This window comes from Pseudophryne corroboree (genome assembly GCF_028390025.1).
Source record: "Pseudophryne corroboree isolate aPseCor3 chromosome 3 unlocalized genomic scaffold, aPseCor3.hap2 SUPER_3_unloc_4, whole genome shotgun sequence".
Classification (NCBI taxonomy): Eukaryota; Metazoa; Chordata; class Amphibia; order Anura; family Myobatrachidae; genus Pseudophryne; species Pseudophryne corroboree.
In genome coordinates this window covers 1,197,501-1,223,566 of record NW_026967530.1, presented here as the reverse complement: position 1 = coordinate 1,223,566, position 26,066 = coordinate 1,197,501, and the positions used below count along the sequence as shown (strand labels likewise).

The following is a 26,066-nucleotide window of genomic DNA, read 5'->3' as shown; positions in this document are numbered from 1 at the left end:
GGATGATAATGAGATGTAGTATGTATATAAAGAAAAAAAAAAAAACCACGGGTAGGTGGTATACAATTATGGACGGACTGCCGAGTGCCGACACAGAGGTAGCTACAGCCGTGGACTACCGTACTGTGTCTGCTGCTAATATAGACTGGTTGATAAAGAGATGTAGTATGTATGTATAAAGAAGAAAGAAAAAAAAACCACGGGTAGGTGGTATACAATTATGGATGGACTGCCGAGTGCCGACACAGAGGTAGCTACAGCCGTGGACTACCGTACTGTACTGTGTCTGCTGCTAATATAGACTGGATGATAATGAGATGTAGTATGTATATAAAGAAGAAAGAAAAAAAAAACCACGGGTAGGTGGTATACAATTATGGATGGACTGCCGAGTGCCGACACAGAGGTAGCTACAGCCGTGAACTACCGTACTGTGTCTGCTGCGACTGGATGATAAATAATGATATAAAAAATATATATATATCACTACTGCAGCCGGACAGGTATATATTATATAATGACGGACCTGCTGGACACTGTCTGTCAGCAGAATGAGTTTTTTATTTTATAGAATAAAAAAACACCACACAAGTCAGTCACACGACGTGTGTTTAACTTTTACAGGCAGACACAATCAATCACAATACAATATAGTATACTATACTGGTGGTCAGGTCACTGGTCAGTCACACTGGCAGTGGCACTCCTGCAGCAAAAGTGTGCACTGTTTAATTTTAATGTACTCCTGGCTCCTGCTATAACCTAACTGCTCCCCAGTCTCCCCCACAATTAAGCTGTGTGAGCACAGTCAGATATTATACATAGATGATGCAGCACACTGGGCTGAGCACAGATATGGTATGTGACACTGACTGAGTCACTGTGTATCGTTTTTTCAGGCAGAGAACGGATTATATTAAATAATATAAAACTGCACTGGTGGTCACTGGTCAGTCACTAGTATAACTAACTAATATACTATCAGCAAAATTCTGCACTCTCTGTCTGAGTACTCCTCCTAAGCTCCAGTAAATGAAGTGTCACTGTCTCACTCTCACTCTCCTATCTATTTCTTCTCTAGTCTAAACGGAGAGGACGCCAGCCACGTCCTCTCACTATCAATCTCAATGCACGTGTAAAATGGCGGCGACGCGCGGCTCCTTATATAGAATCCGAGTCTCGCGACAGAATCCGAGCCTCGCGAGAATCCGACAGCGTCATGATGACGTTCGGGCGCGCTCGGGTTAACCGAGCAAAGCGGGAAGATCCGAGTCGCTCGGACCCGTGAAGAAAAAACTGAAGTTCGGGCGGGTTCGGATTCCGAGGAACCGAACCCGCTCATCTCTAGTTAAAACCCTTCATATATTTGAAAGTTTCTATCATGTCCCCCCTTTCCCTTCTCTGCTCCAAATTATACATATTGAGATTTCTTAGTCTTTCTGGGTATGTTTTGTGATGTAGACCATACACCATTTGAGTTACCCTCCTTTGTACAGTTTTTAATGTATTAATATCCTTTTGAAGATATGGCCTCCAGAACTGAATACAGTATTCTAGATGAGGCCGTACCAATGACCTATACAGTGGCATTATTACTTCTTTCTTTCTGCTGCTGATTCCTCTCCCAATGCAGCCAAGCATCTGACTAGCCTTCCTCATTGCCTCCAGTCACCACCCAGACATGTCCACTTGTGTTACTGTATAATGTCCCATTCCCGACAGTCACCACTCCAGTCGTCACCCAGAAACATCCCCTGGTGTTACTGTATAATGCCCCATTCCCAGCAGTCACCTCTCCAGTCATCACCCAGACACGTCCCCTGGTGTTAACGTATAATGCCCCATTCCCAGCAGCCACCTCTCCAGTCATCACCCAGACACGTCCCCTGGTGTTAACCTAAAATGTCCCATTCCCAGCAGGCACCTCTCCAGTCATCATCTAGTCACATCCTCGGATGTTACTGTATAATGCCCCATTCCCAGCAATCACCTCTCCAGTCATCACCCAACACATTCCCTGGTGTTACTGTATAATGCCCCTTTCCCGGCAGTCATCTCTTCAGTCATCACCCAGACACGTCCCCTGGTGTTACTGTATAATGTCCCATTCCCAGCATTCACCTCTCCGGTCATCACCCTAGACAAATCCCCCGGTGTTACTGTATAAAGTCCCATTCCTGGCAGTCACCTCTCCAGTCATCACCCAGACACATCCCCCGGTGTTACTGTATAACGCCCCATTCCCAGCAGTCACCTCTCCAGTCATCATTCAGATATGTCCCCTGGTGTTACTGTATAATGCCCCATTCCCAGCAGTCACCTCTCCAGTCATCACCCAGACACATCCCCTGGTGTTACTGTCTATTGACCCATTCCCAGCAGTCACCTCTCCAGTCATCACCCAGACACATCCCCTGGTGTTACTGTCTATTGACCCATTCCGGCAGTCACATCTCCAATCATCACCCAGACACGTCCCCTGGTGTTACTGTATAATGTCCCATTCCCAGCAGTCACCTCTCCAGTCACCACCCAGACACGTCCACTGGTGTTACTGTATAATGCCCCATTCCCAGCAGTCACCTCTCCATTCATCACCCAGGCACGTCCCCTGGTGTTACTGTATAATGGCCCATTCCCAGCAGTCACCTCTCCAGTCATCACCCAGACACATCCCCTGGTGTTACTGTATAATGCCCCATTCCCAGCAGTCACCTCTCCAGTCATCACCCAGACACATCCCCTGGTGGTACTGTATAATGCCCCATTCCCGGCAGTCACCTTTCCAGTCATCACCCAGACACGTCCCCTGGTGATACTGTATAATTCCCCATTCCCGGCAGTCACCTATCCAGTCATCACCCAGACACATCCCCTGGTGTCACTGTATATTGTCCCATTCCCAGCAGTCACCTCTCCAGTCATCACCCAGACACGTCCCCTGGTGTTACTCTATAATGTCCTATTCCCAGCAGGCACCTCTCCAGTCATCATCTAGTCACATCCTCGGATGTTACTGTATAATGCCCCATTCCCAGCAGTCAGCTCTCCAGTCATCACCCAACACATCCCCTGGTGTTACTGTATAATGCACCATTTCCGGCAGTCACCTCTTCAGTCATCACCCAGACAAGTCCCCTGGTGTTACTGTATAATGTGCCATTCCCAGCATTCACCTCTCCGGTCATCACCCTAGACACATCCCCCGGTGTTACTGTATAATGTCCCATTCCCGGCAGTCACCTCTCCAGTCATCACCGAGACACATCCACCGGTGTTACTGTATAATGCCCCATTCCCAGCAGTCACCTCTCCAGTCATCACCCAGACACATCCCCTGGTGTTATTGTATAATGGCCCATTCCCAGCAGTCACCTCTCCAGTCATCAGCCAGACACATCCCCTGGTGTTACTGTATAATGCCCCATTCCCGGCAGTCACCTCTCCAGTCACCACACAGACACGTCCACTGGTGTTACTGTATAATGTCCCATTCCCGACAGTCACCTCTCCAGTCCTCACCCAGAAACATCCCCTTGTGTTACTGTATAATGCCCCATTCCCAGCAGTCACCTCTCCAGTCACCACACAGACACGTCCACTGGTGTTACTGTATAATGTCCCATTCCCAGCAGGCACCTCTCCAGTCATCATCTAGTCAAATCCCCGGATGTTACTATATAATGCCCCATTCCCAGCAGTCACCTCTCCAGTCATCACCCAACACATCCCCTGGTGTTACTGTATAATTTCCGATTCCCAGCATTCACCTCTCCGGTCATCACCCTAGACACATCCCCCGGAGTTACTGTATAATGTCCCATTCCTGGCAGTCACCTCTCCAGTCATCACCCAGACACATCCCCCGGTGTTACTGTATAATGCCCCATTCCCAGCAGTCACCTCTCCAGTCACACCCAGACACGTCCCCTGGTGTTACTGTATAATGTCCCATTCCCAGCAGTCACCTCTCCAGTCACCACCCAGACACGTCCACTGGTGTTACTGTATAATGTCCCATTCCCGACAGTCACCTCTCCAGTCCTCACCCAGAAACATCCCCTGGTGTTACTATATAATGTCCCATTCCCAGCATTCACCTCTCCAGTCATCACCCAGACAGGTCCCCTGGTGTTACTGTATAATGCCCCATTCCTGGCAGTCACCTCTCCAGTCATCACCCAGACACGTCCCCTGGTGTTACTGTATAATGCCCCATACCCAGTCATCACCCGGACACATCCCCTAGTGTTACTGTATAATGTCCCATTCCCAGCAGTCACCTCTCCAGTCATCACCCAGACACGTCCCCTGCTGTTACTGTATAATGCCCGATTCCCAGCAGTCACCTCTCCAGTCATCACCCGTACACATCCCCTAGTGTTACTGTATAATGTCCCATTCCCAGCAGTCACCTCTCCAGTCATCACCCAGACACGTCCCCTGCTGTTACTGTATAATGCCCCATTCCCAGCAGTCACCTCTCCAGTCATCACCCAGACACATTCCCTGGTGTTACTGTATAATGTCCCATTCCCAGCAGTCACCTCTCCAGTCATCACCCAGACACATCCCCCGGTGTTACTGTATAATGGCCCATTCCAAGCAGTCACCTCTCCAGTCATCACCCAGACACGTCCCCTGGTGTTACTGTATAATGTCCCATTCCCAGCAGTCACCTCTCCAGTCATCACCCAGACACATCCCCCGGTGTTACTATATAATGTCCCATTCCAGGCAGTCACCTCTTCAGTCATCATCCAGACACGTCCCCTGGTGTTACTGTATAATGTCCCATTCCCAGCAGTCACCTCTCCAGTCAACACCCAGACACGTCCCCTGATGTTACTGTATAATGCCCCATTCCTGGCAGTCACCTCTTCAGTCATCACCCAGACACATCCCCTGGTGTTACTGTATAATGTCCCATTCCCAAAATGCACCTCTCCAGTCATCACCCAGACACATCACCCGGTATAACTGTATAATGTCCCATTCCCAGCAGTCATCTCTCCAGTCATCACCCAGACACGTCCCCTGGTGTTACTGTATAATGTCCCATTCCCAGCAGTCACCTCTCCAGTCATCACCCAGACAAGTCCCCTGGTGTTACTGTAAAATGCCCCATTCCTGGCAGTCACCTTTTCAGTCATCACCCAGACACATCCCCTGGTGTTACTGTATAATGCCCCATTCCCAGCAGTCACCTCTCCAGTCATCACCCAGACACATCCCCTGGTGTTACTGTATAATGTCCCATTCCCAGCAGTCACCTCTCCAGTCATCACCCAGACACGTCCCCTGGTGTTACTGTATAATGCCCAATTCCCAGCAGTCACCTCTCCAGTCATCACCCAGACACGTCCCCTGGTGTTACTGTATAATGTCCCATTCCCATCAGGCACCTCTCTTACATTGGTGTGTGTGTGTGTGTGTGTGTGTGTGTGTGTGTGTGTGTGTGTGTATATTACAGTGTATGAGGTATAACAGGGATATAATATACAGTATAATACAGATCAGTGATGACATTGCTGTGTGTGTATATTACAGCGTATGAGGTATAACAGGGATATAATATACAGTATAATACAGAGCAGTGATGACATTGCTGTGTGTGTGTATATTACAGTGTATGAGGTATAACAGGGATATAATATACAGTATAATACAGATCAGTGATGACATTGCTGTGTGTGTATATTACAGTGTATGAGGTATAACAGGGATATAATATACAGTATAATACAGATCAGTGATGACATTGCTGTGTGTATATATTACAGTGTATGAGGTATAACAGGGATATAATATACAGTATAATACAGATCAGTGATGACATTGCTGTGTGTGTGTATATTACAGTGTATGAGGTATAACAGGGATATAGTATACAGTATAATACAGATCAGTGATGACATTGCTGTGTGTGTGTATATTACAGTGTATGAGGTATAACAGGGATATAATATACAGTATAATACAGATCAGTGATGACATTGCTGGGTGTATATTACAGTGTATGAGGTATAACAGGGATATAATATACAGTATAATACAGATCAGTGATGACATTGCTGTGTGTGTGTATATTACAGTGTATGAGGTATAACAGGGATATAATATACAGTATAATACAGATCAGTGATGACATTGCTGTGTGTGTGTATATTACAGTGTATGAGGTATAACAGGGATATAATATACAGTATAATACAGATCAGTGATGACATTGCTGTGTGTATATTACAGTGTATGAGGTATAACAGGGATATAATATACAGTATAATACAGATCAGTGATGACATTGCTGTGTGTGTATATTACAGTGTATGAGGTATAACAGGGATATAATATACAGTATAATACAGATCAGTGATGACATTGCTGTGTGTATATTACAGTGTATGAGGTATAACAGGGATATAATATACAGTATAATACAGATCAGTGATGACATTGCTGTGTGTGTATATTACAGTGTATGAGGTATAACAGGGATATAATATACAGTATAATACAGATCAGTGATGACATTGCTGTGTGTGTATATTACAGTGTATGAGGTATAACAGGGATATAATATACAGTATAATACAGATCAGTGATGACATTGCTGTGTGTGTATATTACAGTGTATGAGGTATAACAGGGATATAATATACAGTATAATACAGATCAGTGATGACATTGCTGTGTGTGTGTGTGTGTGTGTGTGTATATTACAGTGTATGAGGTATAACAGGGATATAATATACAGTATAATACAGATCAGTGATGACATTGCTGTGTGTGTGTGTGTGTATATTACAGTGTATGAGGTATAACAGGGATATAATATACAGTATAATACAGATCAGTGATGACATTGCTGTGTGTGTGTGTATATTACAGTGTATGAGGTATAACAGGGATATAATATACAGTATAATACAGATCAGTGATGACATTGCTGTGTGTGTGTATATTACAGTGTATGAGGTATAACAGGGATATAATATACAGTATAATACAGATCAGTGATGACATTGCTGTGTGTGTGTATATTACAGTGTATGAGGTATAACAGGGATATAATATACAGTATAATATAATATAACATCAGGGATTATTACGCTGCAGGACACATACTCACCGTGTGATATCAGGAAATGAGATGAGGAAACAAAGCATGCTGGGTAGTGTAGTACATATCAGGTGACCACTAGAGCTTCCCTATCAAATGACACATTTGTCCTCTTCCAGGTGGCCATTTCGTGTAGGGTTAATACCTCCATGAAGGGTCACAGGCTTCTGTAATATGGATGTTACTTATTTTGTAAGGCTAGTGCTGGTTGTAACTGTGTCACATGACTGTGCTGTTTGTGGGTCACATGACTGTGAGAGTCAATCATAACAGAGAGTGCACAGTCATATGACTGTGAGAGCCAATCAGTGCAGAGTGCATTGTCATATGACTTTATGTCACATGACTGTGAGAGCTAATCAGAGCAGAGAGGGCAGGATCACATGACTGTGAGAGCCAATCAGAGCAGAGAGTGCAGGGTCATATGACTGTGAGAGCCAATCAGAGCAGAGAGTGCAGTGTCACGTGACTGTGAGAGCCAATAAGAGCAGAGAGTGTAGCAGTGAGGGGGCAGTGGAGGTGTCAGTGAGTACGGAGCACATACAGTATAATGAGGTTGGGGTGTGACTGCTGCTACTATGGGGACAGTGAATCCTTTAATTGTATTAGTGCCATTTTTTCATGTTTACTGCGGTTTTGTTTAAAGATATTTGGATAATATTTCCGATGATTTTTTGTTTTTTATTTTTTAATTCTGACACAATTCTTCAAAATTGTTCAATATTTTATTATAGAAAACAGCGATCGCCGGACTTTTTTGATCAATAGCAAAACAATGAGACTGGGAGTTTTAGTAACATGTTGATTCGCTTCTCTTCTCTTTTCTGCCAATAGTTGTTCTAGATTCGGATTCTGGACTCCTGATCCGTTTAATCTAAAACATTCGGTAATTTCTCATCACTTATGGAGCTATCAGCATTATTTTCATTTATATGTTTTAATACATAAAAGCTCTTTCTGTACAGTTCTCTGATAAATTTATGTAGCACCAAAAATTTGGATCTTTGCTTGACGCAAAATGTAAACCCTTTTGTAACAATTTAATGTCATTAGTCGAGGGGGGATATTTACTAAGGGGGTCATTCCGAGTTGATCATAGCTGTGCTAAATTTAGCACAGCCTACGATCATTCACACTGACATGCGGGGGGACGCCCAGCACGGGGCTAGTCCGCCCTGCATGTCAGTTCCGCCCCCGCAGAAGTGCAAAGGCATCTCACAGCGGCGATGCCTTTGCACTTCAAGAGTAGCTCCCGGCCAGCGCAGCTTTAGCGTGCTGGCCGGGAGCTACTCATCGCTCGCCGTCACGCAGCCACTGCGGCCCACCCCCCATTCGGTCAGGCCAAGCCTGCGTTGGCCGGACCGCTCCCACAAAACGGCGGACGCACCCTCCCGCCCAGCGATCGCTTCTGCCTGTCAATCAGGCAGAGGCGATCGCAGCCCTGCTACGGCCTTCGGCCGTCTGGCATGCGCAGGCGCAGTAGGGACCCGTACGCTCGGCTGCGACAAAAAGCAGCGAGCTAACTGGTCAGAATGACCCCCAAAGATTCTCATTTCTGCTGATGCCAGCCGAGATCAATCTGGGCTGACATCGGCAGTGTGAGATTGCAACTTTTTGAGGAAAATCACGTTAATTTACTAACCTACCGTGTTTTTTAAATTCCAGTTCACCGATGTCGATGTAATTCATATTGCCAGGGGTGTTTTACGGGCGAGAATAGTAAAACACTGTCGAAATTAACACAATGAAGCGTGGTCGGATCAGTGAGATCCATGTAGGGCTTCATTTTGTACAGTATAGAAATAGATTAAAATAAAAATTGCGTAAGCATAACCAGCCACAGGCTCTTTGAAACGGTCCTGGTTGTTTAAATACCGGGGGAAAATTGCGTAGGGTTCCCTGTATTTATATAACCAGCACCGGGCTCTTGGTCCGGTCCTGTTTCCAAAAATACGGGGGACAAAAGACGTAGAGGTCCCCCGTATTTTTTAAACCAGCACCGGGCTCCACTAGCCAGGGAGGTGATGCCGCAGCTGGGAGACAGTTTTATACAGGTCCCTGCGGCCAAAGCATCACTCCCCCCAACTAGTTACCCCTGGCTGGGGTTCCCTGGGGGAGTGGGGACCACTTAAATCAAGGGGTCCCCCCCTCCAGGCCCCAAAGGGCCAGTGGTGAAGCCCGAGCCTGTCCCCTCCATTCCTGGGTGGTGGATGGGGGGCTGATAGCCTTTAAAAGTGTAAAAAAAAGAATATTGTCTTTAGCAGTGGAACTACAAGTCCCAGCAAGCCTCCCCCACTTGCTGGTCCTTGGAGAACCACAAGTACCAGCATGCTGGAAAATAACGGGCCCGCTGGTACCTGTAGTTCCACAACAAAATAAATACCCAAATAAAAACACAACACACACACACCGTGAAAGTACAACGTTAATACACATACATGCACACTTACACACTCACACATACTTACCTAAGGGGTCATTCCGACCTGATTGCACACTTGTTTTTTTCACTGCGCTGTGATCAGTTCAAAACTGTGCATGCACCGCAATCCGCAGGTGCGTCGTACGGGTACAGAGCGGATCATTGCTGAGTGATGGATTTAATGAAGGATCCATTCGCACAGCCGATCGCAAGGAGAGTGGCAGGAAGAGGGCGTTTGTGGGTGGCAACTGACCGTTTTCTGGGAGTGGTTGGAAAAACGCAGGCGTGTCCAGGCGTTTGCAGGGCGGGTGTCTGACGTCAATTCCGGGCCCGGACAGGCTGAAGTGATCGCAGCGGCTGAGTAAGTTCTGGGCAACTCAGAAACTGCACAAAACGTTTTTGTACCGCTCGGCTGCACATGCGATCGTACACTTCCAAAGCGCATATACACTCCCCTATAGGCGGTGACTATCTGCTCGCAGCGCTGCAAATAATAGCTAGCGAGCGATCAACTCAGAACGACCCCCCTAGTGTCCAGGGCCGATTCTAGACCTTGTGGCGCCCGAGGCGAACGTTTCCTTGGCCCGCCCCCCTCCACCCACACACACACACACAGGTAAAACAGCTAGTGAGTAAAAAAAAACAGGGGCGTGGTTTCATATTGAAGGGGCGTGGCCACAGTTATGCCCACCCCAGTAGCTGATGATTAATAGCTGCTGCTATCTCTTGAGTTGCCGACTTGCTCACTGGTCCCTGCACCTTACAAGTCACACCCTCTTTATTATAGATGCACATTTTACAAGTGTCATTCCCAGGATTAGAAACCACGACCTGTTACACTGGAAGCAGACACCTTACTGATGAAGCTGGTTGCTCCTGTATAGGAAGCATGAGAATTCTAACTACATGAAGTTACTTCTCTGACAATGACACGAAACTTCATATAGTTAGAATTCTCACGCTTCCTCTACAGGAGCAAATAGCTCCATCAGTAAGGTGTCATCTAAATATAGGGGGGGGCACCGATATTTATCTTGCTTACGGGCAACTGGGACAAACTTACACCACTGCCCCCTTTAGCTGTGCCCATGTAGCTGTCCCCCTGTAGTTGTGGCCCCTATAACTATGCCTCCGTTAGCTGTGCCCCCTGTAGTAGCGCCGCTTGTAAACAGAAAAGCAAGAAAAAATAAAAAAAAAATACTCACCAGCCCTGCTCCTGCTTCTGGACCGCTTCTGCTCCGTCTCTGGCCGCCCGCTCCTCTTTATGGGGGAGATATCATGACGTCTCTACCGTATCAGCTACAGCATCGCACAGACACTAGAGGTCAATTATGACCTCTAGCATCTGTCAATGGCGCCGGCTGCAGCAGGTGCCCACACAGCCCACGGCACTTGCTGCAGCCGGGGAGCGGGTTAGGGATGCTGATGGGCGCCTGAGGTTTGACTGCGGCGGCACCAATGGGCTGCAATGCACTGGGTGCGCCCGTTGCTTGCCCGTGCCTAGCTCGCTCCTGTCCGTGTCCCACGGAGCTCATCGGTCCCCTTGTCACCGTAGAATCCATTGGTGTACCTGTAAGTAAAAACCCAAAATACTCACCTATAATCCAGTGATGATCGATCCTCTTCTGTCCATGTAGGCATCCCAGGGGTTAAAAAAAGAAAAACGCAAAAAACACGATCCACGCCACTAAATGGGTTCCATGTTTAGACATGGAACCCTTTTCCCCGAATGCTGGGACCCTCCGTGACTCCTGTCACTAGAGGACCTGGCAGCCAATCAGGGAGTGCCACGTGATAGCGCTCTCCTGATTGGCTGTGCGCTCCTGGCCTGTTAATCAGGGGGAGCTCACTGGCTAAAATGGAGGTTCACGTTCCTCCATTATACTCTGTGGTGGGAACTTTGCGATCTGCGGCTAATCGTGAGGTTAATGGAGGTCACCCACAAGAGTGGTTTACTTCTTTTTCCCTAACCGTCTATTGAGGCCTCCTGGTGATGTCTGTACACCTGATGGGCTCCCACATTCCCTTCCTAGAAGGTTCCTTCTCCATCTTGGATTTAAAAAAAAAAAAAAAGAGTGTTTATTAGCATTTAAACATCTTAGACTTTCATATCTATTAGTATGTGTAAATCTGGTATAATCATTCGGGTTGTTAGACCGTTTCCTTCCTCTGAACCTCCTCGTATTTTTAGGGGTTTCCCAACGTACCTCCTGATCAGTGACGTGCGGTGAGGCCAGAGAATGGTGAGGCACTGACTTATTGCGCCCCCCCCCCCCCAAGAAAAATATACAGCCATATAATGAGAGAATATGTAACACAACCTGTGTGTCAACACAACCAATAATAAGATACCGCATGGCATGGCATGAACAACGTCAGCAACAGCCTGACTGAAAAGAAACACCACAAGAGTGTAACCATAACCAATAACTGCAGAAATAGTCCGCACTGGGACGGGCGCCCAGCATCCTCTATGGACTAAGAGAAAAGGATTTACCGGTCGGTATGAAAATCCTATTTTCTCATACGTCCTAGAGGATGCTGGGGACTCTGTATGGACCATGGGGTTATACCAAAGCTCCAGACCGGGCGGGAGAGTGCGGACGACTCTGCAGCACCGATTGAGCAAACATGAGGTCCCCATCAGCCAGGGTATCAAACTTGTAGAGCATAGCAAAAGTGTTTGAACCCGACCAAGTAGCCGCTCAGCAAAGTTGAACCGCTGAGACTCCAAGGGCATCCGCCCAAGAAGAGCCCTTCTTCCTAGTAGAATGGGTCACCACCGAATTCGGTAACGGCTATCCAGCCGTAGAACGAGCACGCTGAATCGTATCACAGATCCAGCGTGTAACAGTCTGCATATAAGCAGGGGCCCCAATTTTGCTGGGAGCATACAGGATAAACAGAGCCTCCGTTTCACCAATCTGAGCCGATCTGGCGACAAACATTCAAAGCCCTGACTACATCGAGAGACTTTGAATCAGCCAATGCTTAAGTAACCACCGGCATCATAATAGGCTGGTTTCTGTGAAACACAGAAACCCCTTTTGGAAGAACTATTTTCCGAGTCCTCAATTCCGCTCTATCCACATGGAAAATCAAATAGGGGCTCTTGTGAGACAAAGCCGCTAATTACGACACCCGCCTTGCGGACGCCAAGGCCAACAGCATGGCCACTTTCCAAGAGAGAAATTTTAACACAACCTTTTGTAAAGGTTCAAACTAGTGTGACATAAGAAACAGCAACACCACGTTAGGGTCCCACGGTGCCACTGGGGGGCACAAATAGAGGTTGGATGTGCAGCACTCCCTTCACGAAAGAATGAACTTCTGGAAAGGTGGCCGCTTCTTTTTGAAAGAACATTTATAAGGCCGAAAACTGCACTTTAATGGAGCCTAACTTTAGGCCTGCATCCACACCTGCTTGCAAAGAATGGAGAAAAACGACCCAGCTGAAATTCTTCCGTAGGAGCCTTCTTGGATTCACATCAAGACACATACTACCTCCAAATATGGTGGTAAAGCTACGACGTTACTCCTTTCCTAGCTTGAAGCAATGTGGGAATGACTTCACCGGAAATACCCTTTCGGGCTAGGATATGGCGTTCAAACGCCATGCCGTCAAACGCAGCCGCGGTAAGTCTTGATACATGCCCGGTCCCTGCTGCAACAGGTCCTCTCGTAGAAGAAAAGGCTATGGATCTTCTATGAGTACGTCTTGAAGATCTGGATACCAAGCCCTCCTTAACTAGACCGGATCAAAGAGGATCGCCTGAACCTTTGTTCTTCATATGTTTATCACCTTCGGAAAGAGTGAAAGTGGAGGGGACACATAGACCGACTGAAACACCCAAGGTGTCACAAGGGCGTCCACTGCTATAGCTTGAGTGTCCCTTGACCTGGAACAATATCCCTGAGGTTTCTTGTTGAGGCGAGACGCCATCATGTCCTAGTGAGCCATTCCTCAAAGACTTGTCACTACTGTGAAAACTTCTCGATGACGACTGCATTTCTCCTGGATGGAGATCGCGTCTGCAGAGGAAATCTATTTCTCCGTTGTCTACATCCGGAATAAAGACTGCCAATATAGCATTTACCTGCCTTTCAGCCCAGCGGAAAACTTTTGTGGCTTCTGCCATTGCTGCTTTGCTCCTTGTTCCGCCCTAACGGCTTACGTCAGCGCAGCCGCCCCTCAGCCACATACAGTTTTAGTTTTGTGCCTTGGAGTGAAGGCACACTTTTCTTTGCTCATAGATTTTAGTTAGGTTTTATTTCTAATTGTTTTCTTGTTTGGTGTTTAGTCCCTAATGTTGGCGACAAACACATCCAGAGTGAGAATAGTTAGGTTAGAGAGCTTCTGTGAGCTCTATTTCTCACTCTGCACTGCCTCTGGGGAGTCACTACACCGCTGAGGTCCCTGGGTCTCTCCCTTCCGGCTCACAGAATTCGAGGAGGCACTGGGTCAGGTAGGAACAGCCTCAGCCTACTGAGGTAGTGCTGGGCTGTGACCCTTCTCATACTAGCATATGACAGTCCCTCAGAGTGAGTCCCCCATGCTGTGTGTCTGCTGGTTGTATGTCTCCTGTGCCCTGGCTGGGTCACTGTAAGGGCTGTATGAAGGACTGTATGTGGCTGAGGGGCGGCTGCGCTGACTCCTGGGACTAGCGGTGGCCAGGGGACACTGAGGACAGTATTATTAAGTGCCTCAGGTCCTGGGCAGGAGCCATTTTGTGCAGCTTCTTTGCTGCATGCTAAGTCCCTCTCTCTGTATTTCTTCAGCCATGAGGCAGTGACCAGCACACCAGTGCAAGAGTCCAATATGTATAGAGACCTAAGTTCTAGCCCAACTCTGGACAGAAACATTGTTATTCTCTTTATTGTAGGGAGTTGCTGGGTGTTTTGCTGCCCTCAAACCAGTCTAAACTGCCTCACCCGATTAGGCCCTGCCCCCAGCAACACTGCAGGAAGCTCCTGATCACATGTCAGCAGCTCAGCATGATGGGGAGCACTGTCTTTCTTTGCACTGAGATAGTGGGACCATTGCTGTGATCAGTAACAAGCCCACAGGGTGGTAACTTTATAAGTGATCTACCTATAGTGTAATATACACAATAGCAAGTATTCTGGGACTATTGCAGGTTTCTGTAGTTAGCCCAGCAACTATGCCAAATATACACATGATATATGCTTGTTAGAATATCCTACCTGTGTTGTCATGCACAAACAACGCCCTCTCCTCACAAATTATGGGCACTACAGTAAATATAGTGGCTATTACTGTGTTCACCATTTAGTCCACCAAATTGGTGATATAGCTTTATTCAATAGCTGGTACAGTGGGACTTTTACTGCCTCTATTACGTAGCCCACCAACTGCAACCAATGTGCAAGTGATAGTTACTTATTATCTCTGCCTTTTAGCAAAGTTCAGGTGTAATATTTGTTTTTATCAGTTTAATATCTGATACGCTTCCTATTTATGGACCATATATCACATGAATTTTTAGTAAGATAGAAGAGGAGCTTGCTCTGTCCACTTTATACATTGACCTGGTATTGCAGTGCGTCCAGGACCAGTACACACATACCGGTATTGTCAGAGTCTGCCTTTGCTTGCACTATGACAAGGGACTGGTACTCTGTTTACTACTTAGCCCACAAACCTTGGTAAAATGTTAATGGCTGAGTTAATGTAAAATACTCTGTGGTTAATACTTTCACCTAAAGCAGTGATTGTTGGTAGTCTGTTTTCCTTTCGCTATTTCTATGTCAAGACACAAGACAGACTATTTATTTGTTTATTTTTTCTTGTGCACTATGTACCTATAAATTGCCAAAATGGCTGCACAGAGCTAAACGCTCCTTACGCAGCTTATACAGTGCAGTGAGTCAGGTCCTTGACAGATACTATAGCTCAGTTACTTCAAAGGACAATAATTTGTCCTAGTTGTTATGCTCTTTAGTTATGGTCACTTCTAAGGCAAGTCTTCATTTTATACTTCCTGGTGTCTGTCTGAGATGGCTACCTTAAGCAGGATGATTGTGTCCTCAGGCTGTACCGCCAATTGGCGGAGTACTACACCTTCCTCTATTTCGTTCCTGGTTCTGATCCACATTTTGAGGCTTTATCTCAGGAAATTGGTAAAATAAATCCTGTCAGGGAGGATACTTCAGGATAGGAATAAGAAATAGACTACTGAGTTAATTGGTTTTCCCCTCTTCCCTCACGTTGGGACGATGTAGCGGTTCATGTTTCCAGGTTAATGCGTCTGTCTCTAGTACACAATATTGTTTCTTCAGATCTGGTGGCTCACAGTTACAGACAGTGTTTCTTTATCCTTTCGCTGATGAAGAAGCTGACCTGATGGAGGTTCCACTAATAATTAGTGGACGCCTCCATCATGTGGTGGCCTAAGACGACTGTCTTTCCTAAAGTACAGTATGTGACCTTGAATCACCGCAGATTGACAACAGTGAGGCGGTTATTACATAGGAATATTCCTGTCAGAATGAATACCAATGCCCTATCCTGGCTAATGCATGGATCTTAGAGCGGTTGCAGATTGCATAATGCAAGTTGTCAATTATTGTATTAGATGATCCTTTTCAAATAATCCATTGACAGATTGGGTCTCTGAAGCTCTATCCTCTGTCAATGTTGTTTTCTTGGATTCTATTTCTATTCAATCCTGCATCTCTGCCTTGTCAATGATGCCCATATATTCATTTTGATTGTGATTTGTGGAATTCTGCTTCCAAATCATAGCGTGCCTTGCAGGCAGGAGAAAATAGCTCTAGCAGTAAGGTGTCTGCCTTCAGTATAACAGGTCATAGGTTCTCATTCTGAGTATGACTGCTAAAAAAAATGTGTTATTTAAAATAAATATCAATAAAATATGTATTCTCTTAGAAGGCATTTGTACACCTGGAACTCGGACTTCCGATATGTCGTCTGCAGGGCTTATGGAGTCGGGTGGTCTGGTTCTCAGTGGGGGAAAGCCAACTTTCTCATATGCCACTGGTCCGTTGGATATACCGAATTATATCATGAGCATATATTCTGAATCTTGGGGAACACGTACCAAGCAGGATTCTTTGTTATCCCTCTTATTTGCGTTTCATCCAAGAGACAGGCTCTAATCCTTGCAGTCTGTTCGCTATCCAACGCGGGAGTATTCATTACAATCCCTTTCCCATCAACAGGGTCTTGGGGTTATTACTGTTACTTTCTCATCACTGCCATATTTGGTCGATTGTTGCAAAAAGAGCTCCGTCTCATGCACCTTTTTGTCATACACATCTACAGTGGACCTTGGTTCCGGATTTCTTACTTTGTGGAGGATGGTGTTCAGGGGTTTTCTATTCGACCCCAGGTATCTCGGTCTTTTGGCTGAGTGCAGGATTTCCAGACTAGAATACACTCTTTTCGCAGTTTCCTCAGGGGTCAGTGATCCATGGCATACACTTCCTCTGCAAGATAGAGGCGACTTTACAGGGGGCTCCATTCTCCCGGTCTCATGCCTGGATTCTTCAATCTCAAATTCTATGTTATTAATCCCAGGCAGAATTGAGTTTACATAAACAGTTCAGTATGTCACTTCAAAAACGACAATATCTTCGTTGGTGTCTACACAATCCGAATCTGACCCATAGGACTCCCATTTTCTGTCTTGACATAGGTCATAACCACAGTCACTAGTCTCAGACGTTACGGTTTTGGGTTTCAACTTTGGTTTTCAAAAACATTGAGGTCCACAGTGGAGATGTTACTTCCATCTTCGGGCAATCCACGACGCCTTGGCTCCAGCTCAAGGCTTTCTACAAGTGCTCGATTTGTCAGCACATATATACTAGAAAAAGAAAGAAAGAAAATTGGAACGATACATAGATTAGCATGGTCTTGCATCCCGCATCCAGTCGAACTTCAACACTGCAGTGGCCTATATCAACATGCACAGTGGCACTTGCAGCTGGAGAGCCATCTGAACTGTATCTCACATATGCAGAGGGCGGAACTTTGGGTTCCGGCAATATCAGCCAGTTCCAGAATGGACCACGCAGACTTCCCGGGTTGTCATGCTTTTCTTCCCCAAAGAATGTGAAATAATCCAACAGGTTTTTCTGATTTTGATGCACCTGTGTGACAAGCCGACATCGCCATCAGGGCTACTCGTCTCTGCAAAAAGGACTTCCCTAGTATGGTGATCACTCCAGGGATCCTCTTGTGGCAATCATGGACGCCGTGTTAGCGCCTTGTCACTTTCATCTGGCATATTTGTTTCTGCCTCTGGCAAGATCCAGTGAGTGCTTCAACGCATTTGACCAGTGGCTCTTTCGGTCTAACTAAATCGCTCTGGATTTGCCTGTCGAAACTGCTCCGCAATGCTTCAGATCAGGGGGGCCAAGGCTCCTTATAGTGTACCTCTTCGGCCAGATCTTCACTTTCAAACTGTGTCATCACCGGGATTTGTCTCGTCTGACGGTGACGGCGTGATTGTGGAGAACAGCATCATCAGAGTAATAAGTTTACCTCAGTCAGTAGCCCTGACACTGTTTCAGGCTCGCAAACCAATCGCAGTGCCCAGTAAAACGTTTAATCTTTTGGTGCGACTATGCGGATGTTCGGTGTTTCCTTCGCAGCTTTTTGCATATACAGTTTCCCTGTGTAGCTCCTGTGTCTCCTTTCCAGCCTCTGGACTCTGTTGGGTGGCGGTTCCTTCCTCTTACGGTGGTTTTGTTTTCTTTTGCCCATTGCCTCAACTCGGTGTGTTTCTGAGTTGGCAGTCCGTTACTGCAGTCCACCTTTGTTGGTTTTCTATTGGGATAGAGTGGTTTTACATACATACAAAACTTTTTATTTATTTATTTTTTTAACACAGGAGCTGTGGCTCAGCGCACTAATGCTAGAGACCAGTGTATATTAAGATCTCGGTTCAAGACGAACCTTGAACTGAAACATTTGAAGTTCGCCGTACGGACACGTTGTTAGTTCTTAGTGGGGCGTCCCAGCGAGATTGACCGGTCTCTAAGAACGCTGAGGCTCGTTGGGTCACATCAGTTACCCGTCAGCCTTATGTGTGCTCTGCTGTTCCTGTTCCTGACCCTCTGCGGAATTGTGCGACTCAGGCCGTTGGGGCCTTCTGGGCTGTTCGCGGAGGTGCCTCTATTGTGCAGCTGTGTAGAGCGGCAACCTTCACAGGATTCTATTGTTTCCATACTTTTGGTATGGGGGGATGCGATGCCTCTGTTGGGCGTCTGATCTTAGGGGCAGATTTCCCGCCTGTGTGCCCCCCCTCTTTGGCTTGCTTTGGGATATCACCCAAGTGTAAGTGCGCAGCGTCCCCCAGATGGATGATAGAGAAATTTGGATTTTTTACTTACCGTAAAATCTCTTTCTCTGAGTCCATCTGGGGGACGCTGCGATCCCTTCCCTCTTGTCTGGTTATTGATTGTTGGTTTTGTTTTCTCTCTCTCGGCTTTGTTAAACTTTAACTGAGGAGTGCTTCCTGTGAACAGGGGGTTGATGGGAGGGGTTAGAGGGGGAGGAGTTAGTTCTTTTCATAGATTACGGCTTAAGTCGTCCGACAGAATCAAGACGGGCAGATCACAAAGAAGATGTTAGTTGAAAACAGCTCTTAATTCAAGAATGCTTATTGCAGACAAGCTTCCCAGCTTGACCTTTTCCCCTGGAAATTCTTCCCCTGGAAAGACTGCTCCCCAGCCTTGGAGACCTGCATCCATGGACACCAGGATCTAATCCTGGATCCTGAACCTTCATCCCTCTGGTAGGTGAGAACTGTGCAGTCACCACAGGAGAGATATCCTGGTCTTTAGGATTATTTTCCGGTGCATGTGCAGGTGAGACCTGGACCACATGTCCAACTGGTCCCGTGTAAACCACTCTGGCATTTGACCTGCTCACCGAAAAGGCCTCTTAGGCCGCAGCCATCTTCTTCATCAACAGAACATATTGATGGGTTGTCACTGCAAACTGATCCGACTCTGGATCCTCAGATCTCTTTCCCCAGGAAAAAACAACTCTCAACAGTTCAGTATCTAATCTTATTCCCACCTTCGACATCTGCGTCTTTGGGATCAACAGCGATTCTCTGTGTTTTAGAACTGTCAGAGAGAAACAACGATTCGTACCACTTGTTTCTTGACCTCGCCGTAGTCAGGAGAGCGTCCCAGTACAGAATAATAATGGCTGTTACTATTAAAGGAAAACCATCATACTGCCATCACTCCGATGAAATGACAATCCTGGATAGCAAACCCAGGTAAGCTTAATGCGGATGAAACCACATTTAAACCCTCTTTCTTCTTTTACGGGTTGGAGATCCCTGGCCTGAGAGATTCCATCCTGTAGTTCAATTTCTTAAGTAGAAATCTTTTTTTTTTTTTTTTAAATGACAGGGACAGCATGACAATGTCCTGATCCTGACGCAACTCCTGGTATGGCGTTGCATACTACCTACCCTTCCAGAGGAGAATCGGTAAGATCTATTTGAAAAATCAGTGAGGGGAATCATCTGGAAACTCCAGTATGTCCCCCTTTGGATTCTATTTTCAACTCACTAGTCCAAGTCCATTCCAGGACTGACCGAAGAGTATTAGATGAGTTCCCACCGGTGTGGGCTCCAGCAAGATAGATCCAGCGACATGCGGTGGATGTGGTAGAAACAGAAGACGATATCTGCTTCTGCGAACCTGAAAAGGCTGCAGACCTCTTACCTTTTCACCTTCCACTATCTGCAAAGAAGGGGAAAAATAAGAATTTACTCACCGGTAATTCTATTTCTCGTAGTCCGTAGTGGATGCTGGGAACTCCGAAAGGACCATGGGGAATAGCGGGCTCCGAAGGAGGCTGGGCACTCTAGAAAAAATATGACTACCTGGTGTGCACTGGCTCCTCCCACTATGACCCTCCTCCAAGCCTCAGTTAGGACACTGTGCCCGGACGAGCTGACATAATAAGGAAGGATTTTGAATCCCGGGTAAGACTCATACCAGCCACACCAATCACACCGTACAACTCGTGATACTATATCCAGTTTGACAGTATGAAAACAACTGAGCCTCTCAACCGATGGCTCAACAATAACCCTTTTGTTAACAATAACTATGTACAAGTATTGCAGACAATCCGCACTTGGGATGGGCGCCCAGCATCCACTACGAACTACGAGAAATAGAATTACCGGTGAGTAAATTCTTATTTTCTCTGACGTCCTAGTGGATGCTGGGAACTCTGAAAGGACTATGGGGATTATGCCAAAGCTCCCAAATGGGCGGGAGAGTGCGGATGACTCTGCAGCACCGAATGAGAGAACTCCAGGTCCTCCTCAGCCAGGGTATCAAATTTGTAGAATTTAGCAAACGTGTTTGCCCCTGACCAAGTAGCTGCTCGGCAAAGTTGTAAAGCCGAGACCCCTCGGGCAGCCGCCCAAGATGAGCCCACCTTCCTTGTGGAATGGGCATTTACAGATTTTGGCTGTGGCAGGCCCGCCACAGAATGTGCAAGCTGAATTGTACTACAAATCCAACGAGCAATAGTCTGCTTAGAAGCAGGAGCACCCAGCTTGTTGGGTGCATACAGGATAAACAGCGAGTCAGATTTTCTGACTCCAGCCGTCCTGGAAACATATATTTTCAGGGCCCTGACAACGTCCAGCAACTTGGAGTCCTCCAAGTCCCTAGTAGCCGCAGGCACCACACTAGGCTGGTTCAGGTGAAACGCTGACACCACTTTAGGGAGAAATTGGGGACGAGTCCTCAATAAATTGGGGACGAGTCCTCAATTCTGCCCTATCCGTATGGAAAATCAGATAAGGACTTTTATATGATAAAGCCGCCAATTCTGATACTCGCCCCGGCCGAAGCCAAGGCCAATAACATGACCACTTTCCACGTGAGATATTTCAGATCCACGGTTTTCAGTGGTTCAAACCAATGTGATTTTAAGAAACTCAACACCACGTTGAGATCCCAAGGTGCCACAGGGGGCACAAACGGGGGCTGAATATGCAGCACTCCTTTTACAAATGTCTGAACTTCAGGTACTGAAGCTAGTTCTTTTTTAAATAAAATCGACAGAGCCGAGATCTGTACTTTAATGGAGCCTAGTTTCAGGCCCATATTCACTCCTGTTTGCAGGAAATGCAGAAATTGACCTAGTTGAAATTCCTCTGTTGGTGTTAGGCGCCGAGGGTCCGCTCGTCAGTGCGGCCGGCGCCTAGCAACGGGGACACCACTGTCGGATCGTGTTCCCCGTTGCTGGGTCTAAGTTTATATCATCACTGGTTTCCTGGCTGTGTAGCATGCAGCTGCACGGCATGTTGTAATTATCACTCATCTGTTTTCCTGGCCATGCAGCTTGTCAGCTGCATGGCATTTAATCCAATCAGCCTCCAAACAGCTGATTGGAAGACTCTCTGTTAAAAGCACTCCCAGGACTCCTCACAGACGCCGGTGATAGCTTCCTGTTTGCCTGATTCTGCTACAGAGAGTTCCCAGTCCCGGTCTGTTAGTTTGTTCCTGTTCTCAGTGATCCTGTACTCGGAAGTTACCATCTGTTCCTGGAGTCTGATCGAGCACCTTTAACATCTGGTGGCGTTCGTGAGTCGCGGCGCAGCCGTGTGTTGCGGCTTGTCCGCTACTATTTATTATTGTGTTTATTTTGAGTTCTGGAGCTTTGCGGAGGATTCCGCTTCCACAAGATCCACTCTGGTGTCCAGCGGTGCCGGATAGGAGTGTCGGATCCGTGGATCTTTGGTTGTCCTTTTCCCTGGCGGCTAGTCCGCACATACCTTTTGATTTAGTTTAGTTAGCTTGTAACCCCTGGCTTGGTTGCTTAGTCAGAGGGCCCCTTGTTATCACCCTGTCTCGGACTTCCCCTTGTCTCCCATTAAGACCTGCGGGGGCATCGGGGTTGGGCAGACATAATCCGCCCTTCGAACGCGGCTGCCATGGGCTCAAGCAACCATAGTCTCGCAGGGGATTTCTGATAACACGGGCGAGACAACGGAGTTAGGGCGCCAGGGGTTACTAGGCTCTCCAGCTCCCACAACCTGTATTTCATTCCTGTACTCAGATCTCTGCCATAAGATCTTCTCCAGTCTGGAGTACAGGAATCGTAACATTATCACCGGCCAGACAAAAGAAAAAATTTTCAACAGGAGTTAATTTTTTCACTTATCCAGTTGGGAGAATTTTGTCGGCCTCATGAATCCCACCGGTGTTGGGCCAAATCCTGGCCAGTTTTTGGTTAGTCAGATTCAGGAACTTACCCAGATGGTTCAGGATCTGTCCCTCCGGGTGAGCTCACAGGAAGATCTGTTACGGACTTCCCCGAGGGTCATCCCTGAACCAAAAATGCATCTGCCTGACCGTTTTTCTGGGGATAGAAAACAGTTTTTTAATTTTAAAGAGTCTTGTAAACTGTATTTTCGTTTAAGACCAGTTTCCTCAGGTACGGAGGCTCAGCGGGTTGGAATTATAATTTCTCTGCTTCAGGGGGATCCTCAGACCTGGGCTTTTGGTTTAAAGACAGACGATCCGGCCTTATCGTCTGTAGACGCCTTTTTGAAATCTTTAGGGCTATTGTATGACGACCCTGATAGAGAGGCATCCGCAGAAAGTCAGTTGCGTGCTCTAAGACAGGGTAGGAATCCTGCAGAGAATTATTGTACAGAGTTTCGCCGTTGGTCGAACGACTGTGGCTGGAATGATCCTGCCCTGCGCAGTCAGTTTCGCCTCGGCTTATCTGAATCTATAAAAGACAGCCTCCTTCAGTATCCCGCTCCTGAGAACCTTGATAAACTCATGGAGCTCTCTATTAAAATAGATCGTAGGCTCAGAGAGCGGAGGACTGAGAAAGGGGCATCTGTAGTTTCTTTTCCCTGTGTTTCTTCCGTTCCGGTAGACATGGAGGAGCCTATGCAGATTGGTCTCTCCAAATTGTCTCTGGAAGAAAGAACCAGGAGGCAAAATTCTGGTCTGTGTTTGTACTGCGGAGGTAAGGGACATTTTGCCCGTAGTTGCCCAAACAAGTCGGGAAACTTCCTGACCAAGTGAATAGTGAGGGGGTTCACTTTGGTCTACAGCTCATCTCCTCAAATAATTCACTATTGGTTCCTGCTAAAGTTTCTTATGACAGCCTCTGTTCCTCGGTCTCTGCTTTTGTGGACAGTGGAGCTGCAGGAAACTTTATGGACTTAACATGGGCCAAGGCCTTAGGTATTCCTCAGTTAACCTTAAGTAGGTGTATCACCATGCATGGTTTAGATGGGAGTCCCTTATCCAATGGGGTTATTTCTCTATGTACACCTCCTGTTTTGCTCTCGGTGGGAGCTCTACATTCTGAAAAGATTGAGTTTTTTCTTACCCATTGTCCAGCAGTTCCTGTGGTTCTGGGTCACCCTTGGCTGGCCTTTCATAATCCCATCATAGATTGGCAGTCTGGGGAGATCCTACAATGGAGTACCATCTGTGATAAAGAATGTATTACACTTCCTATCCGAGTAGCTGCTGCCAGGTCCGCACATATTCCTGGAGAATACCAAGATTTTTTGGATGTGTTTTCCAAGGGCAATGCGGATATTTTGCCTCCCCATAGGCCTTATGATTGTACCATTGAGTTAATTCCTGGTGCCACGTTGCCTAAAGGAAGGTTATATGCATTGTCTGGTCCTGAAACTGTGGCCATGAATGAGTATGTGAAAGAAAGTCTTGAGAAAGGGTTTATCAGGCCATCTAAATCCCCTTTAAGTGCAGGTTTTTTCTTCGTAGAGAAGAAGGATGGTTCCCTCAGACCCTGCATTGACTTTCGAGCCCTGAATAAAATCTCAGTAAAGAATACTTACCCTCTGCCTCTGATCTCTGTCCTCTTTGATCAGCTACGTTCGGCTGTTATTTTTTCTAAGATTGACCTGAGAGGAGCATATAATCTCATTAGAATCAGATCAGGGGATGAGTGGAAAACGGCATTCAGTACTCAATCAGGTCACTATGAGTATCTGGTCATGCCATTCGGCCTATCTAACGCTCCGGCAGTCTTTCAGGATCTCATTAATGATGTGCTCCGTGAGTTTCTGGGAAGATTCGTTGTGGTCTATTTAGACGACATTTTGATTTATTCTGACTCTATAGAACAACATGTTACCCAGGTGCGTCAGGTACTTAAGAAATTACGTGAAAATCACTTGTATGCCAAACCGGAGAAGTGTGAATTTCACGTCACGGAGGTATCCTTTTTAGGGTACATTATTTCCCCTCGGGGATTCCGAATGGAACCTAAGAAGCTCCAAGCCATCCTGAGTTGGGCGCAACCCACCAACTTAAAAGCAATTCAGCGCTTTTTAGGGTTTGCAAACTACTATAGAAGGTTTATTCACTCTTTCTCTGACATAGTTGCTCCCATTGTGGCACTCACTAAGAAGGGAGCAGATCCTACCAATTGGTCATGTGAAGCTAAAGTATCTTTTCAGGCCTTGAAACAAGCCTTTGTCTCAGCCCCTGTCCTTAGACATCCCAACCCAGAATTGCCTTTCATCGTTGAGGTAGATGCCTCGGAGGTTGGTGTAGGGGCTATCCTTTCTCAGAAGGATCCAGATTCCCTTGAGTTACATCCTTGTGCCTTTATGTCCAGGAAATTCTCATCTGCTGAATCCAACTACGATGTTGGTAATCGGGAGTTGCTGGCTATTAAATGGGCTTTTGAGGAGTGGAGACATTGGCTTGAAGGAGCGACCCATACCATTTCTGTTTTGACGGATCACAAAAATCTTCAATACATTGAATCAGCTAAGCGACTGAATGCCCGACAGGCTCGTTGGGCTTTATTTTTCACTCGTTTCAAATTCATTATCACCTTCAGACCTGGTTCCAAGAATACCAAGGCAGATGCCCTCTCACGCAGTTTTCTTCCCGTTCAAGACAACAGTCCGGTTACTCTCATACTTCCGCCTGCAGTCATTCAGGCAGGTCTCACACAGGATGTTTTTTCTCAATTGAAGCTGCTTCAACATCAAGCTCCGGGAAATACTCCTGCTGGCCGTCTTTTTGTTCCTGAGTTTTTGAGAGCAACTGTTTTGGAGGAATTTCATGATAGCAAAGTTGCAGGGCATCTGGGAGTCGCTAAAACTTTTGAATTGGTATCCCGCTCAGTGTGGTGGCCTGGTCTTTCTAAAGACATTAAAGAGTTTGTTGTTTCGTGTCAGGTCTGTGCACAGCATAAAGTTCCCCGTTCTTTGCCTATTGGTCAACTTATGCCATTGAATGTTCCCCTTAGACCATGGTCGCATATCTCCATGGATTTTGTGGTGGATCTCCCTCTGTCAGCTGGATGCACAGTCATATGGGTGGTAGTGGACCGTTTTAGTAAGATGGCTCATTTTATTGGTCTTCCCCGATTGCCATCTGCCCAGGGATTGGCAGTCTTGTTCCTCCGTCATGTTTTCAGACTCCATGGGTTACCCACTGATATTGTTTCTGACAGGGGTCCACAATTCATTGCACAGT

At 46.6% G+C, this 26,066-nt stretch overlaps 1 protein-coding gene and 1 non-coding gene across 2 annotated transcripts in view; one reads left to right on the top strand and one right to left on the bottom strand.

Annotated features, from left to right (window-relative positions):
- The window catches only part of LOC134984195 (zinc finger protein ZFP2-like), a 30,863-nt gene extending 23,525 nt beyond the window's left edge, over positions 1-7,338 (bottom strand). Inside the window, exon 1 of the mRNA XM_063949827.1 lies at positions 7,133-7,338. The gene's annotated coding sequence lies outside the window, so the exon portion shown is untranslated. The remainder of the gene's footprint in view (positions 1-7,132) is intronic.
- A 7,608-nt stretch (positions 7,339-14,946) lies between these two features.
- Positions 14,947-15,132, top strand: LOC134984211 (U2 spliceosomal RNA). Its single transcript, XR_010191719.1, has one exon. It is a non-coding gene; the product is annotated as a U2 spliceosomal RNA (small nuclear RNA).
- The last annotated feature ends 10,934 nt before the right edge of the window (positions 15,133-26,066 follow it).